General features: G+C 37.2%; 1 pseudogene; it reads left to right on the forward strand.

The window, feature by feature from the left end:
• Positions 1-216: 216 nt before the first annotated feature.
• Positions 217-16,925, forward strand: LOC123500489 (annotated as a pseudogene).
• Positions 16,926-20,023: the final 3,098 nt, after the last annotated feature.

Consider the following 20,023-nt stretch of genomic DNA (forward strand, 5'->3'; position numbering starts at 1 on the left):
CAGTCAAAACTAGTTTTAACAATTGTTAAGTTTGGGAAAACTAGGTTAGACTAAAAGTGAAAGTGGCAGTTCGGCCTTACAGTGGAGAGGTGGGCGTTAATGATTGGTCACAATATTATCATAGTTTTTAGGGTGGGGAAGGGGAGGATTCATTCTCATTTACCTGGTTCACTGATTTACTTCACCTGTCAGTTGTTCGTGAGCCACCATTACAAGATGGCAACTTGGAGCTCACCTGGCCATCCTGAACACCCTCCTGACCACCCTCCTAACCAGGCAGTTGACACTGAATGGGAGACTATGTTTTTACAGACCATACTGAAGTGGGACGAGCAACAAGAATCACACTACAACATACTTACTGCAGAAAAATACGGTTCACTGCTGCAGGAGGTAAAGGAGGCTAAAACTGCTAGGAAGAAAACGTCTCTACAGTACAGAAGACTGAAGCGGTTTGATGTCATTGAAATTGGTGGTGTTCTAAAACTGATTGCAAGAAGTAAAAACGACGAAGTTCGTTATTACGTTCCTACTCCCGAGATTTATGAAGTCATTAAGACATCTCATGTAGCAATCGGTCATGGTGGTCGAGATAGACTGAAATGTGAAATTAGCAGGAAATATGCAAATGTGACAGCCGATATGATAAAGCTCTTCTTGACCATGTGTGAAGTGTGCCAAAGTAAGAAAAATAAAAAGAAAAGAGGACTTGTTTCCAAACCAATCTTACACTCAGAGCTAAATAGTCGGTGTCAAGTGGACTTAATTGATATGCAGACACAAACAGATGGATAATATAAATTCATAATGGTTTATCAAGATCATTTAACTAAATTTGTGATACTACGTGCATTGCAATGTAAACGTGCTGAAGAAGTTGCTTATCACCTTGTTGATATTTTTTTAACATTTGGAGCACCCTGTATTTTACAGAGTGATAACGGAAGAGAATTTGTAAATAGTGTTATAACGTTCTTAGCTTCTTTGTGGCCAGAGTTGAAAATTGTGCATGGAAAACCAAGACAGTCAAAGTCAAGGGTCTGTGGAACGGGCAAATCAAGATATTGAAAATATGTTAAGTGGATGGATGAAAGACAATGATACAGCAAGGTGGTCCGAAGGATTACGCTTTGTACAATTTATGAAGAACAGAGCCCATCATTCTGGTATAAATCGAAGCCCATACAAAGCAATGTTTGGTGTAGAACCAAGGCTTGGCCTTGCAACAACATGCATTCCACGAGAATTGATTAAAGTTGTAAATAATGAGGAGGATTTGGAGAAGTTAATTGCACATGTAAACAAGGACACTGTTGGGGAATCAAATGTTGCTTTGCAGATGACAAATCAAGATGACATAAATTCACGATCCAGTAATAGAAGTGAAGTGTTTTCGTGTTGTGTGTGTGTGAAATGGAAATAAATGAAGGTCACTACTGTTCGAAGTGTGGCTCACATATTCACGAATCTTGTGGAATAAACGTTGAGAGCGGCAAGGATGGTTTTGGATCTAATGTTATATGTTTAAAATGTAATTCTGAAGCACAAATATCACATGTTAGGCAAGTAGCTAGTACTAGTTTGGAAAAGCAGGCAAAAAGAATGAAGACAGTATCTGATGCGTCTCACCCTCCAGCAAGTGTGGGACAAAATGTCACTGTACCAATTCCAGATGTTGACAAGGGAAAAGGAGATTTGCGGAATATCATTGCAGTTGTTTTAAACAGAAGTACTCAAACGAGTGGTCATATCCTCACCTACTTTTGACATTCAGTACCGTTGTTGAATCTAGTTTTAACTTAAACAATCAGATAAAACTAGATTTAACTAGTTAAACTTTGATATTTCTAGTTATACTAAACACATTAAGGTATAACTAGTTTTGGCTAGGTAATACTAGTTGTTCACCAACACATTGAAAATACCTAGTTAAAACTAGTTTTGACTGATTCCGGTTTTGACTGTAATATATATATATATATATATATATATATATATATATATATATATATATATATATATATATATATATATATATATATATATATATATATATATATATATATATATATATATATATATATATATATATATATATATATATATATATATATATATATATATATATATATATATATATATATATATATATATATATATATATATATATATATATATATATATATATATATATATATATATTATATATATATATATATATATATATATATATATATATATATATATATATATATATATATATATATATATATATATATATATATATATATATATATATATATATATATATATATATATATATATATATATATATATATATATATATATATATATATATATATATATATATATATATATATATATATATATATATATATATATATATATATATATATATATATATATATATATATATATATATATATATATATATATATATATATATATATATATATATATATATATATATATATATATATATATATATATATATATATATATATATATATATATATATATATATATATATATATATATATATATATATATATATATATATATATATATATATATATATATATATATATATATATATATATATATATATATATATATATATATATATATATATATATATATATATATATATATATATATATATATATATATATATATATATATATATATATATATATATATATATATATATATATATATATATATATATATATATATATATATATATATATATATATATATATATATATATATATATATATATATATATATATATATATATATATATATATATATATATATATATATATATATATATATATATATATATATATATATATATATATATATATATATATATATATATATATATATATATATATATATATATATATATATATATATATATATATATATATATATATATATATATATATATATATATATATATATATATATATATATATATATATATATATATATATATATATATATATATATATATATATATATATATATATATATATATATATATATATATATATATATATATATATATATATATATATATATATATATATCGTGTCTGCAAGTTGCATGATCTTGTTGCGTCCCTAATCTTAGAGAATGCTTTGTGGGTTCAAGGGAACGCCTCTGAGTTTTTTTTTTATAAACTTTACTTAATTATATTATTTACAAACATTTACACTTTACGACCCTTACGACAACAAATAAAACCACGAAAACCACGAAATTTTAATCACTCTCTTCACGCAAGGTCCACCTTCAAATGCCTCAGATTCTGCCACATTATATCTTGAACTCAAATTCATTACACACACAATAACTTCATTGATAACACATTTCTCTCTTCACTTAATTTCTTCTAATGTTCCAGATTTCTTCACATTGTTCCCGTTATCCAACTCAGATTACGCAATTTAAATTCAAGGATAAAATACATCCTAACACATCCTACAATTTACCTTCCAATAAAAACAACACCCTACACAACCTACACATAACCATTTTTCCTTATCAAAATATGACACCAACATTTTCTGTGACTGCATTACAACTGTCTGGCTACACTTACTGGTCTTGAGATAAGCGGCGCGCCCATTTTGACTCTCTGGTCTGACAGCTCTCTCGCTGTCGTCTCTCGCCTTCTCCTCGGCGTTCTCGGCTCTCTCTCTCTCTCTCTCTCTCTCTCTCTCTCTCTCTCTCTCTCTCTCTCTCTCTCTCTCTCTCTGACACCTAATATACACGTGTTACTTGACCTCTCGTCCATATCATTTACTTCCGGCGACCTTTGATTACTACCAGATATGGGGAGAATGCTCCAGAAGCTTCTTGTAATTTACTGCTCGTCTCCGGCTGTGTTTGTCTTGCCATGACTCACCGTCTCTTGTTGTTCTCCTCGGTGGTCACGAGACTTCTTATCTATCAGATTAGTGATAGCGTCTTATAATCTTGGTACCTGCTTTCGTGTCTCTCATGTTTCTTCATTTATTATTCTCCTTCTCACTTCCATCTTCATCTCTTCATCCTTGCTCTCTTTTTCTTTACGTATTTAATTTCTTCTCGATTTCCATGTCACAATATATATATATATATATATATATATATATATATATATATATATATATATATATATATATATATATATATATATATATATATATATATATATATATATATATATATATATATATATATATATATATATATATATATATATATATATATTTGAGAGGCCCACTGAGTGTCCGGTCTCCTTACTGGTCCGAAGGGATTAGCCAAAAGACAGGGAGAAATGGGTCGAGACTTCCCTCTTGAATGAAGTCAAGTCATGGGAGGTTGGAAATACATAAGGGAGGCATGCAGTTAGCAAGATGAGAAGAGCAGTTAGCATGAACAATGGTGGTGGAAGATAGCAAGAGATGCAACATTCCGGCGGCGAGCAACAAAGTTTACAACAGGATATCAAGTGGAGTGTTTCGGAATAGGAAGAAGTGGTGGTCACTTTGGAAAACAGACAGACACTAACACTTATTTTCCTTCTTTCAATCCTATCCTGGGAAGCACCAGTAACAACTGAACCACACCATGCCTGCCGAGAGCTTCCTTTTACTGAAATGAATTACCTTTTACTGAACTGAATTACAGGAAAAATTGAACAAAAATACTGTTTCCTTTGGAACAAAATGAGCCATCTACACTAATATCTGTGTATAACATTTATTTAGAGAGGGGTGACCGTTACACAGTTTGTTGTAGTCAATGTGATCGTGATGTGATCTGATCTCTTTGTATAATTAGTGTTGGCACAATGTGATGTGAATAAGCTCATTATTAACTTTATTTAGTTATCCAACACTATTTACTTGCACGTTATTTTCATACATCATTTTAAAAGATAATACTTGTACTATTTTGCAAGCATTTTCCTCTTCTGACTCCTAGGAATACTAATCCTGTTTGCATCAATCTTGTTGCGTCCTTTATGTGAATACCTTCATCAGATCCTCTCTTGGCCTGTCACTTTGTAAGGAACACAGATAGAAAGAAATCGTTCGTAGGAATTTTACGTACTCATTCTTACAACCTTTTAATTTCTTTTTTGTTATGTAAAAAACTCTTCTTTATGCTCCTTTGTGTTGTCTGGGTAAAATTAATATTATTTATGAAAACAATAAGAGAAAATATAATTAATGTATCACTAGAACTCTCTTTGAGTAATTATGCCTGATGCATAATTACTCTTGCTTCCAAGTATTTGTAATCCACTGGAGTGTGTTATTAGTGCACCTGTCACCAATTACTACAAATGTCACGTGATCTGTTTGTCCGGCGTCATCATATCTCATTATAGATTGTTCAATGTTCATATTGAATTAATAGATACCTTTAAAATAAGATTAGGCAAATTGATAGATATAAATGATAAATGGGTAGAGATAGTGTTTTTTATACAAGAGGTGACACGTAAAGGCATGATGGATTGTTGCAGCTTTTCTTTCTTGTGTGTTTGTGTTAGTGAGAGACACAGATAAGCAGGTTTGTGTCTTCCAGTACAATGTGGCATCATTTCAGGGCGCGGCGCCGTGTTCCACAAAGGTGCTGTTACTCACATTAGTGTGTGATAAACGACCTTTCAGCCTTACAGTAAGATCAATGCCCACTTTCAAACGCACACACACACACACACACACACACACACACACACACACACACACACATTGTCTTTTTACACACACACCCGGTAGCTCAGTGGTTAGAGCGCTGGCTTCACAAGCCAAATGACCGGGGTTCGATTCCCCGGCCGGGTGGAGATATTTGGGTGTGTCTCCTTTGACGTGTAGCCCCTGTTCACCTAGCAGTGAGTAGGTACGGGACCTTGTTGTCCCGGTGTGTGGTGTGTGCCTGGTCTCATGCCTATCCGAAGATCGGAAATAATGAGCTCTGAGCTCGTTCCGTAGGGTAACGTCAATCTCGTCAGAGACTGCAGCAGATCAAACAGCACACACGTACAGACACGCAGACACACACACACACTCTCTCTCTCTCTCTCTCTCTCTCTCTCTCTCTCTCTCTCTCTCTCTCTCTCTCTCTCTCTCTGCCATGTAAACAACAATAACAATTTCATTACCATTAACGCGTCTCACCTCGTTACACAATTCCCTCCCTAAAGTCTGTAGTTTCCTCTAAATAATAACTCAAACTAAACGCTCCTCGAGGTGGATGAGTTGAAGAATACGACAGATTCTGGGAGGCGTCAGTTACTTCAGTGGTGAAGGAATCCACGGAATTGATGAATCTTTTCAGGTCCGTATTCAGAAACGCTTTGCTCTCTCACCACGCCTATTTTCCAAGGTCACAGAGATGATTAGCGGCGTTTTCAAGAGTTTCTTCAGTTAATAATGTAGAAATCTTGTCAATCTGCCTCTAGAACCGTAAAATCACCTTTAAAATTTCGTGTAATTTTAATAAAGCCTTTTGAAATAGTGTACATAAAGCACATAAGTGTTTGGGAATACGAGCCACAAACGCACTGGGTGAATCAATCAGTTATTCAAGGTTATACTAATGTGGTCTGGTCAGGGCATGAGGAGAAACTTGGATTCGCCTTTATCCATGTCAGAGCGTCACTCCTCTCGGGCAACAAAAGAACGAAAAATAATGGCGCCACTAAGGTAGTCACTAAGAAAGGCCAAAAAAGAATTATCCAGAATTTAAGGGGACTGCATAGAGTTTGATGAATCATGAAGAAAAATGGATGGAATTTAATTAAACTTAATCAAAATGTCAAAACTACCATCCACATGAGCAAAACCAAATTTTAAGAAATTTAGATTTTCATGTAAACCGTATTTTTGATATATAATTAATTCATCAGACAGAAATCCTCTACACACCATACTCTGGAAAGAAAAATTAACAGAATAAAAATTAGTTAAAAATAAAAAATGTAGTTACTCATAGAAGCATCAAAATGCATCAAAAATCCATTCTTGAGAAAACGGCTCTCAAAGTTTGGCTATGATTAACTCCTATAACAATCCATTTCTCAGAAAATTTACTTAATATATTTTATAGGCCTTTTAATGTAGTTTCCAGAAAAACAAACCGACTTGAAATTGGGTAATTAATAAAAAAAGATACAGTAATTATGGTATCACTAACCAAAACGTTTTTCCATGACGGCTATTGAAAAAATGGGAAATGTTACCATATCATACAATAAGCTTTATGCAAATCAATCTTAGGAGGTTCAGGCTCTTCCACACGACCCATGAGGTGGCTTGATACCCACAAAATGCCTAAATTATCGCGTACAAGACTAAACAGACGTGCGAGCATGTCCAGGATTGCTTCTATCTACAATCCACTGAAAGCAAACGAGAGGAGAGAGGAGAGAAGTGAGGAGAGAATCGAGTCTCCTTCCACCACCACCAACACGACCACCACCACCACCACCACCAGCTGTTGCTTCCTCGTCCAGTTCCAGCAATAGTTTCTTGGATAATGTTGAATCTGAGAGTTCTGGTGCATTGAGGAAGAGGCTAGTAGCTAATAGACTACCTGTTCTAACACCAACAAGTCATGAAAGTGTAATAATAAGCATCAGTTCTCTTAATGATATTGCCAGCAAAACCAAGTGTAGTGTGTGTACTGGAGCATCAGTTCTCTCAATGATTTTGCTGGCAATATCATTAAGAGAACTGATGCTTATTATTCCACTTTCACGACTTGTTGGTGTTAGAACAGGTAATTTATTAGCTACTAGCCTCTTCCTCAATGCACCAGAACTCTCAGATTCAACATTGTCCAAGAAACTATTGCTGAACTGGACGAGGAAGCAACAGCTGGTGGTGGTGGTGGTGGTGGTTGGTGGTGGTGGAAGGAGACTCGATTCTCTCTCACTTCTCTCTCTCTCTCGTTTGCTTTCAGTGGATTGTAGATAGAAGCAATCCTGGACATGCTCGCACGTCTGTTTAGTCTTGTACGCGATAATTTAGGCATTTTGTAGGTAACAACACGAGAAATACAATGTAATCACAAGCGTCACATGCGTGTACCTCCCTCACGGATCACGGTCAAGCCAGCGTCCCTCACTCTCAGACAAGCCCAACGTATCGTACACCAACCAGAATAACTTTGGGTTTCTATACAGCAAGAAACAAAACGAAAAAAAAAAAAAAAAATGAAAAGAAATTTTTCACTATATGATATGGCAACACTCCCAGTCAGCTGATCCATTTAAATTCCCCGCTGGGCATTTAAATGTTCGCAAAATCCAAAATAAACACGCGTCTGGCAACGCCAATGCATCTAGATATACTATAATGTCGAAAACTGAAATTGACTTTTCTAACGATTTTTACGTGTCTGAAGTCTTAAGATAAACTGCCTTGAAACCCTGGAGAAAAGAACGCTGGGAGTGGATGTGCGCATTTGACAGGAGAAAAGGCGACTAACTGGAGAGAGGCTTTACAGATGCAGTGAAAGAAGACACGCTTGCTTGAAGTGAGTCTGAGTGAAGAGAGCGGAGAGGACCCAACACTCTGAAAAAAGGGTGATGTGTTTGATGACCCCTAAGAAAAAGACTGTCAGCAGATCAGAGGACTTCAGATTGAGGAAGACACAAAAGACAATAAAAAGAAAGTGTAAAACGTTGCTTGATTTCTTAGCACAGTGTCTGGCTGGCTAAATAAACAATACAGGTAAAGATATTGTATGTAAGAAGGAAAGTACTTGTATAGGTAAATAGGTGGATACATGTATAGGTACGCGGGTGGATGAGTGAGCCAGTAGAAGAGTAAGTGGACAGTAAGTTCGAGCGATGGCAAGATATGTGGATAAGCAGGTGGCTGAATGAATGGCAAGTGGGTGAGTGAGTGCAAAGGTAGATAGGTTGACTAGATGGGTGAATGGATGGATGTACAACTGGATAGCTTGGCAAACAACATATTTCAGGTGGTAATTAATGGTTACCTGGGAACAGTGCACGGTTGAAAGTTGAAATGGGACCACTGATGAATATAATGAGTAACAAAACAAAACTGTGAGGAATTTATTACCAGTCAGTGTTTCATGCTTCATAACTAATGGTGTAGTATCAGTTGTGTCTAATACATAACTGTGGATATTAACAAGGGTTGGGAATACAAGAAGCAAGCCATGTTTGTGTTATTGCAAAAATAGCAGTGTTATTGTCAAGAAGGTCATTAATGTGGTGTATTTTATTAAAGCAAACAATTAACAATAGCAACAGCACACTGAAGAATTATATATGAATTCTTTTAGAAATGGAAATTAGAGAAAATTTGCTTGTTGAGAAGGTATAATGCATGGATGGGGGGGAGGATAGACCCATGGGAGTGAGGCATGTTGATGGTGAACAGGTAGAGTCATCCTTTAACCATCCACTGGTTACAAACTCGGAAGTGAAAACAGTTATCATTAGATACAGCTGACAGTGACAGCACCTACGTATAATTGGCTAATCTCGCGGAGGGACGCTTCTCAAGATTGCAAGGAAGCAAGGCATCAACTTCCCTTCACATGTTAATATTACTGCACCAAGAATGTCGAGATTTTGTGTCAATATGATATATTCATTCTTCTGCCGAAATATTTCCAAATAAATTTGTTTTGTAGCCTAGTTTTTATAAAATATGGAAGTGCGAGGGCCTTGTGACTCGAGCATGTTTAATCAGCTTTGCTCGGATCGACTACGCCAATAAATTAGTAAGTTGAGTACATTTCTCACTGACAATTTGCCTGGAGCAGCATAAAACACCCTTTATCTAACATACCAAAAGAAATGTTGAACTCGCTGTATTTATTACAAATATTAAAGTGCGTGATGGAATGTTGGTGTCGTGCGGAACTGTGCCTGTCGGAGCTATTTGGAGGCTTCAAACATTGGATAAATAGTACATTATAAGACTACACGCTCATAATGACAATTGATGATCATGCTTACTCTGGCTAGGATGTCAGCTCCATAGATCCTTCTATCCACCAGCTTAAGCAAAGATAACAGAGGGCTGTGGAACCCACGAGATATTTTCGCATACGTGGAGGAAAAATTTCGCACGCTGCACCGCCGCCACTACCGCCAACACCCCTGGTACACACCGTCCTACACTTCCCAGCATCTCCCACTCTCTCCTTTCCTTCCCTCTCCCTAACAGAAGTTCTGATCCTATTTCCATCCAGTTTTCTCATTGGCCTTCCTTCTTCCTTCCATCACCACTCGGAGGTTGCTATTCTGTAATTCTAATTCCTGGCTGGCTTCGCGAAGGTCCAGAGCGGGTAAGAATGAGGGTCTGGGTAGGATGTCTTTAGAATTTTGTTGTAGACGTCAAACGGAGATGGTTGTTCAGGTTCTCAAGAGTCTTTCTCCTATTCATAATGTAGACACGTTAATCTGTACTTAGACCATAACGACACTCTTAAAACCTGCGTCACTTCAAGTACAGCCTTTGTAAAGTAGTGGAGGTGCCGCCTCAAGTGTTTCAGAATGTACACCTTACAACACCAGGTGAGTAAAAATGTTGTGATCTTTGACTGGATAAGCTGCCTAGGTTTGTTTTTATGAAAGAGGGAAATCCGGCCAAGGGCAACAAAATTTGTGGTTAAAAAAAGGCCCACTGAGCTGCCAGTCCCTAAACAAGGTGAACAAATGATACTTGGGAGAGAATCCCAAGATGACAACATAAGTTATCTTTTTTTTATTATTATTTTTGGTGAAGAATGTATATGTCGGTAGTGCATGTAGTTTTGTGTGAAGAAAGAAAGTGGTGTTTAGAGGGCAGGCTGTGACTGCCCCCTTGTGTTGTGAGACAAAGGGAAACGTTGAGTGAGGTCACAGCTGGCTTTAAGGAAGGTTCCCAGCACCCCCTGAACCAGTGCTATTAGACCTCGCTGGGAGTAATTATCGTTTGGGCAGGGTTCTACTGCCTCCTCCATGGAAGGGCATCTCACCACAAATCAATATCCACTTACTTACCACGACTGATATCATACAAAGAGACTTATTTGTTCTGCAACTCAAAGCAATGACGACCTAAATTACAACACTGCCCTTTCTGGTCGCCCTTTGGTAACACTGCAAACGATCATCATGACGGACACACACAACAAAAGAAGAGCAGGTTAACTTATCTTTCCTGAGCTGCACAACTAACACAATCAAACACAAACAACACAAAACAAACGTTGTAGACGAATATGGTGCCAAACAATATGTCGCAGCGTTACCCCGCGGGACACACCACCACCACAATGTCACGCTCGCTGCCCACATATGATCACCTCACACACACACACACACACACACACACACACACACACACACACACACACACACACACACACACACACACACACACACACACACACACACACACACACACACACACACACACACACACACACACACACACACACACACACACACACACACACACACACACACACACACACACACACACACACACACACACACACACACACACACACACACACACACACACACATACCAATCGCCCGCACAATCAAATACATTAACAAAGCACATAACTTTATACACATTTTGTACACAGACCCAACAATAAGTTTGTGCCATTAGAGGAATTACATGAAGATTAATGTGAAACAATAGTACTTACTATTTTTTTTTTTCAAGCAAAGGAAAAAAATGCAAGAAAATAAAGAAGTAAACTTTCCGGTGAACAACAGAGCATGCAGGTAACACGGAGCTTAACTGAGAGTATTGCAGAATTAATACTCCTTCCTGGCTTAGTGTCCGTCGAGTTGGTACAGCGCATCACTTTCTCTTCTTTATTCCTTTGTCTTGTCACGCCCATCACCCGCGAGTCATCATCATTCATTGCGTGCATAGTCTCTCTCTCTCTCTCTCTCTCTCTCTCTCTCTCTCTCTCTCTCTCTGTCTGGTAGATCCATCTCCAGCATTCTCCTGCCCACACACTCATCTCTCCTCTGCCAGACAGCCACGCCACCTCACTCTCGCCTCCCGACCTTCGTCCTAACTATATAGTATTCTGAAACGCTTTTCTCTCCACCATCACTTCCTTCCAAAGGCTCCAGTTGAAGACACTCGTGTTCTTAAGAGTACTTTTATGGTTCTGATGATAGATTGGCAAGATTTCTAGTTTATTAAAAGGAGAAACTAACTTGAAAACCCGGCTAGTCGTCTCTGTGGCCTTGGACGTAGTGAGAGTTGTCGTAGTGAGAGTTGTCGTGGTGAGAGGTGAAGGCGTTTGTGAATACGGGCGTAAAACTGATCGTAGAAAAGTGTCCTTTGTTGTGCTCATTTCCAGCTTTGTCGACCTCGTTACTTGAGAGGAGGTGAGGAAACAAACATAAGAGCATAAGAACGTGAGAAAAGAAAGGAGGCTGAAAGAAGCCATCACACGTACTACACTTGGCCGTCCCGGTATGAAACACCGCTCAAAGTTACTTGTACGTTTGGCAAAATAAAACAAAATAGAAAATAGGACAATAACAAACTACAAGACAGCCCTGTACGTGCATGAGACAAATACAAGAGGGAGTTTTGTTACAAAGGCGAGTCTCCTCCGCACCATCACTTGAACCTGAACCTGAGCCTCTCCAATCTTACCTTGCCTTCCTTTCTTCGTGAGTCACCAACGCAAGACACCAGTTGCAGCCTGTCACAACATTTATGCTCCACACAAGAACTACAAAGACACTCTAAGAAATAAAACATTGTTCAGAACACAAAGAGAACACAGATCGGACCAGTCATGGTGCCTCAATGTTGCCATGTTGTCAGGCGACTGACTACAAACATTCCCACCTTGAAAAATGTAAATGTCATTCAATTTTTCTAACTTTCTACATCAGCGATAAACGATAAAATCTCCAGTATGTGAAGCACTTTCTTCCCTTCTCGTAAGACATTAATAACCAACGCTTAATGAACACAGTCATACATCAAGAAACCAATGACTCGTGTGAAATTTTGGCACGACGTATTTGAAGCTAAAAAAAAAACATCATTCGTTTGATATTGGATCGGTATTTTGATTTTGTTCACCAGATAATGAGTGAGGCAGTTGTACAGAGTATTAATGACAATAAAAACAAACGACCATAACAAAAGTAAAGGAAGCTACAAGAAGCCGCCGGAGCTACACGTGGCCGTCCTTGTATTCCTCTCATTCTCAGCCATGAATTTCTCCACTTCTTTGGATAGTTTGACAGGTCATGTTTGGGGCAATGGCAGAGAGGCGACAGTGAGGTGGTGTGTCCAGTGAGGAGAGGTGAGGAGTGCGTGGGGAGAAGGATGCTGGAGACGCACCCTCCAGGCAGGAGGAAGAGAGACAGACCACAGACGAGCTTCCTGGATGCACGGAAGGATGGCATACGGGTGATGGTGCGACGAAAGAACACGTAGGAGAGAATAAAGTGGAGGTTGTCATGGGCCGGCTTGGCCAGAGGGAAACAGAGGAGCCTTTCTTTTCAAGGTTTTACTCAGCTTGGTAGAGTGAGCCAGTGTGCTGGTGGAGACAGCAGGAGTAGGTCTGACAAGGCTCCGAGAAGTACATACATAGAAACAACACATCCGTAACTTTTGACAGTCTAAAGATACAAGAGAAGAAGGAAACAGTGTATCAAACATGGAAGAAGAGAGAAAGTCAGCGGAAGGACTTGTCGAACAGAGCAGAATAGAAAGATACGAAACACCACGGTACAAAGGCCAAGCTTCCCGACCTCCACTTGACCTGACCTCAAAGATACAATGAGTCCCACGAAACACGCCTTAAACCCGAACAGTGAAGCATAGACAGTGAACAGCGCTCAGATCAACTTGTAGCTAGCATATCAACACTCATGACACGAGTGATGCACAGTGGCCACCTTGAACGGATCCACCACCAGGAAGTTCCATTATTAACCTTGCACTACTCTCATGGAATCTACTCTATGATATGTATTCCTTGCAGGCTTTTTATTAATCACAATCCTTACTCATGTAGCGCACTATAATAGGAATAGGCTTCTCATGTAACGTGCATTCCAATTAAAACTCTGCCGATAAAGTTTGTTGTTTAAGTTTTCTCCTCCGTGAGTTTAGTAAGATTAACCAATTCAGAGCTATGACGCGTTTCCATATTCATTCTGCTTACTATTTGGAGATTTTATATAGCTTCAGAAACTTATGTAGGGATCAAAATAGTGAAGACTGTCCATTAATCTTCTGACCTCCATACTCTCTTCCTAATGTAAATCAAATAGTGTAATCACACCCAAAAAATCATGATAAGAGTGCTTCCCACTACTGAAGGGATTAAATTCCCTTTGAGACACTGACCAGAAAAGTGACGTTGATGTGATATTAGAGTTGATTTGACAGACGTGTGGCAAGTTCAAGCAATATAATGAAGGATAAGATGATAATTGATGAAAACATTTGTAATTAATGTAGCAGATAATCACACACACACACACACACACACACACACACACACACACACACACACACACTGATTTTTGGGATGATTATTGTTTTCATGTCAGAGATCCTCCTTTGCCGAGAACAGAGTGATTATCTCTGGCATGGAGCTATACATTCTCATACTTTCTCTAACCCTAAAGCTAAAAAGCCTTGGTTTAACTCTGCTTGTTCTCGTGCTGTCAATGATAGAGAGGCGGCTCACAAACGGTTCCGTAGCCATCCAACTGCTGAAACTCATGCCCTATATATTTCTGCCCGTAATCATGCCAAATCTATTCTCCAACTTACTAAAAACTCTTTCATCAATAGAAAATGTCAAAGTCTTTCCAATTCTAACTCCTCTCGAGATTTCTGGCATCTAGCCAATAATATCTCTAACAACTTTACTTCTTCGTCTTTCCCTCCTTTACTTCATCCAGATGGCTCTACAGCTGTCTCTTCTTTTCTAAAGCTGAACTCTTCGCTCAAACCTTTGCTACCAACTCAACTTTGGATGATTCTGGGCATATTCCTCCTGAAAACTAGGTTAGACTAAAAGTGAAAGTGGCAGTTCGGCCTTACAGTGGAGAGGTGGGCGTTAATGATTGGTCACAATATTATCATAGTTTTTAGGGTGGGGGAAGGGGGGGAGGATTCATTCTCATTTACCTGGTTCACTGATTTACTTCACCTGTCAGTTGTTCGTGAGCCACCATTACAAGATGGCAACTTGGAGCTCACCTGGCCATCCTGAACACCCTCCTGACCACCCTCCTAACCAGGCAGCTGACACTGAATGGGAGACTATGTTTTTACAGACCATACTGAAGTGGGACGAGCAACAAGAATCACACTACAACATACTTACTGCAGAAAAATACGGTTCACTGCTGCAGGAGGTAAAGGAGGCTAAAACTGCTAGGAAGAAAACGTCTCTACAGTACAGAAGACTGAAGCGGTTTGATGTCATTGAAATTGGTGGTGTTCTAAAACTGATTGCAAGAAGTAAAAACGACGAAGTTCGTTATTACGTTCCTACTCCCGAGATTTATGAAGTCATTAAGACATCTCATGTAGCAATCGGTCATGGTGGTCGAGATAGACTGAAATGTGAAATTAGCAGGAAATATGCAAATGTGACAGCCGATATGATAAAGCTCTTCTTGACCATGTGTGAAGTGTGCCAAAGTAAGAAAAATAAAAAGAAAAGAGGACTTGTTTCCAAACCAATCTTACACTCAGAGCTAAATAGTCGGTGTCAAGTGGACTTAATTGATATGCAGACACAAGCAGATGGAAAATATAAATTCATAATGGTTTATCAAGATCATTTAACTAAATTTGTGATACTACGTGCATTGCAATGTAAACGTGCTGAAGAAGTTGCTTATCACCTTGTTGATATTTTTTTAACATTTGGAGCACCCTGTATTTTACAGAGTGATAACGGAAGAGAATTTGTAAATAGTGTTATAACGTTCTTAGCTTCTTTGTGGCCAGAGTTGAAAATTGTGCATGGAAAACCAAGACAGTCAAAGTCAAGGGTCTGTGGAACGGGCAAATCAAGATATTGAAAATATGTTAAGTGGATGGATGAAAGACAATGATACAGCAAGGTGGTCCGAAGGATTACGCTTTGTACAATTTATGAAGAACAGAGCCCATCATTCTGGTATAAATCGAAGCCCATACAAAGCAATGTTTGGTGTAGAACCAAGGCTTGGCCTTGCAACAACATGCATTCCACGAGAATTGATTAAAGTTGTAAATAATGAGGAGGATTTGGAGAAGTTAATTGCACATGTAAACAAGGACACTGTTGGGGAATCAAATGTTGCTTTGCAGATGACAAATCAAGATGACATAAATTCACGATCCAGTAATAGAAGTGAAGTGTTTTCGTGTTGTGTGTGTGTGAAATGGAAATAAATGAAGGTCACTACTGTTCGAAGTGTGGCTCACATATTCACGAATCTTGTGGAATAAACGTTGAGAGCGGCAAGGATGGTTTTGGATCTAATGTTATATGTTTAAAATGTAATTCTGAAGCACAAATATCACATGTTAGGCAAGTAGCTAGTACTAGTTTGGAAAAGCAGGCAAAAAGAATGAAGACAGTATCTGATGCGTCTCACCCTCCAGCAAGTGTGGGACAAAATGTCACTGTACCAATTCCAGATGTTGACAAGGGAAAAGGAGATTTGCGGAATATCATTGCAGTTGTTTTAAACAGAAGTACTCAAACGAGTGGTCATATCCCTCACCTACTTTTGACATTCAGTACCGTTGTTGAATCTAGTTTTAACTTAAACAATCAGATAAAACTAGATTTAACTAGTTAAACTTTGATATTTCTAGTTATACTAAACACATTAAGGTATAACTAGTTTTGGCTAGGTAATACTAGTTGTTCACCAACACATTGAAAATACCTAGTTAAAACTAGTTTTGACTGATTCCGGTTTTGACTGTATATATATATATATATATATATATATATATATATATATATATATATATATATATATATATATATATATATATATATATATATATATATATATATATATATATATATATATATATATATATATATATCGTGTCTGCAAGTTGCACGATCTTGTTGCGTCCCTAATCTTAGAGAATGCTTTGTGGGTTCAAGGGAACGCCTCTGAGTTTTTTTTTATAAACTTTACTTAATTATATTATTTACAAACATTTACACTTTACGACCCTTACGACAACAAATAAAACCACGAAAACCACGAAATTTTAATCACTCTCTTCACGCAAGGTCCACCTTCAAATGCCTCAGATTCTGCCACATTATATCTTGAACTCAAATTCATTACACACACAATAACTTCATTGATAACACATTTCTCTCTTCACTTAATTTCTTCTAATGTTCCAGATTTCTTCACATTGTTCCCGTTATCCAACTCAGATTACGCAATTTAAATTCAAGGATAAAATACATCCTAACACATCCTACAATTTACCTTCCAATAAAAACAACACCCTACACAACCTACACATAACCATTTTTCCTTATCAAAATATGACACCAACATTTTCTGTGACTGCATTACAACTGTCTGGCTACACTTACTGGTCTTGAGATAAGCGGCGCGCCCATTTTGACTCTCTGGTCTGACAGCTCTCTCTCGCTGTCGTCTCTCGCCTTCTCCTCGGCGTTCTCGGCTTCTCTCTCTCTCTCTCTCTCTCTCTCTCTCTCTCTCTCTCTCTCTCTCTCTCTCTCTCTCTCACCTCCTAATATACACGTGTTACTTGACCTCTCGTCCATATCATTTACTTCCGGCGACCTTTGATTACTACCAGATATGGGGAGAATGCTCCAGAAGCTTCTTGTAATCTACTGCTCGTCTCCGGCTGTGTTTGTCTTGCCATGACTCACTGTCTCTTGTTGTTCTCCTCGGTGGTCACGGGACTTCTTATCTATCAGATTAGTGATAGCGTCTTATAATCTTGGTACCTGCTTTCGTGTCTCTCATGTTTCTTCATTTATTATTCTCCTTCTCACTTCCATCTTCATCTCTTCATTCTTGCTCTCTTCTTCTTTACGTATTTAATTTCTTCTCGATCGATATATATATATATATATATATATATATATATATATATATATATATATATATATATATATATATATATATATATATATATATATATATATATATATATATATATATATATATATATATATATATATATATATATATATATATATATATATTTGAGAGGCCCACTGAGTGTCCGGTCTCCTTACTGGTCCGAAGGGATTAGCCAAAAGACAGGGAGAAATGGGTCGAGACTTCCCTCTTGAATGAAGTCAAGTCATGGGAGGTTGGAAATACATAAGGGAGGCATGCAGTTAGCAAGATGAGAAGAGCAGTTAGCATGAACAATGGTGGTGGAAGATAGCAAGAGATGCAACATTCCGGCGGCGAGCAACAAAGTTTACAACAGGATATCAAGTGGAGTGTTTCGGAATAGGAAGAAGTGGTGGTCACTTTGGAAAACAGACAGACACTAACACTTATTTTCCTTCTTTCAATCCTATCCTGGGAAGCACCAGTAACAACTGAACCACACCATGCCTGCCGAGAGCTTCCTTTTACTGAAATGAATTACCTTTACTGAACTGAATTACAGGAAAAATTGAACAAAAATACTGTTTCCTTTGGAACAAAATGAGCCATCTACACTAATATCTGTGTATAACATTTATTTAGAGAGGGGTGACCGTTACACAGTTTGTTGTAGTCAATGTGATCGTGATGTGATCTGATCTCTTTGTATAATTAGTGTTGGCACAATGTGATGTGAATAAGCTCATTATTAACTTTATTTAGTTATCCAACACTATTTACTTGCACGTTATTTTCATACATCATTTTAAAAGATAATACTTGTACTATTTTGCAAGCATTTTCCTCTTCTGACTCCTAGGAATACTAATCCTGTTTGCATCAATCTTGTTGCGTCCTTTATGTGAATACCTTCATCAGATCCTCTCTTGGCCTGTCACTTTGTAAGGAACACAGATAGAAAGAAATCGTTCGTAGGAATTTTACGTACTCATTCTTACAACCTTTTAATTTCTTTTTTGTTATGTAAAAAACTCTTCTTTATGCTCCTTTGTGTTGTCTGAGTAAAATTAATATTATTTATGAAAACAATAAGAGAAAATATAATTAATTTATCACTAGAACTCTCTTTGAGTAATTATGCCTGATGCATAATTACTCTTGCTTCCAAGTATTTGTAATCCACTGGAGTGTGTTATTAGTGCACCTGTCACCAATTACTATAAATGTCACGTGATCTGTTTGTCCGGCGTCATCATATCTCATTATAGATTGTTCAATGTTCATATTGAATTAATAGATACCTTTAAAATAAGATTAGGCAAATTGATAGATATAAATGATAAATGGGTAGAGATAGTGTTTTTTATACAAGAGGTGACACGTAAAGGCATGATGGATTGTTGCAGCTTTTCTTTCTTGTGTGTTTGTGTTAGTGAGAGACACAGATAAGCAGGTTTGTGTCTTCCAGTACAATGTGGCATCATTTCAGGGCGCGGCGCCGTGTTCCACAAAGGTGCTGTTACTCACATTAGTGTGTGATAAACGACCTTTCAGCCTTACAGTAAGATCAATGCCCACTTTCAAACGCACACACACACACACACACACACACACACACACACACACACACACACACACACACTAATACTTACAATCACTCAGCACACACGTACAGACACGCAGACACTCTCTCTCTCTCTCTCTCTCTCTCTCTCTCTGCCATGTAAACAACAATAACAATTTCATTACCATTAACGCGTCTCACCTCGTTACACAATTCCCTCCCTAAAGTCTGTAGTTTCCTCTAAATAATAACTCAAACTAAACGCTCCTCGAGGTGGATGAGTTGAAGAATACGACAGATTCTGGGAGGCGT

The sequence above is a fragment of the Portunus trituberculatus genome, unplaced genomic scaffold (genome assembly GCF_017591435.1).
Source record: "Portunus trituberculatus isolate SZX2019 unplaced genomic scaffold, ASM1759143v1 PGA_scaffold_310__1_contigs__length_181738, whole genome shotgun sequence".
Classification (NCBI taxonomy): Eukaryota; Metazoa; Arthropoda; class Malacostraca; order Decapoda; family Portunidae; genus Portunus; species Portunus trituberculatus.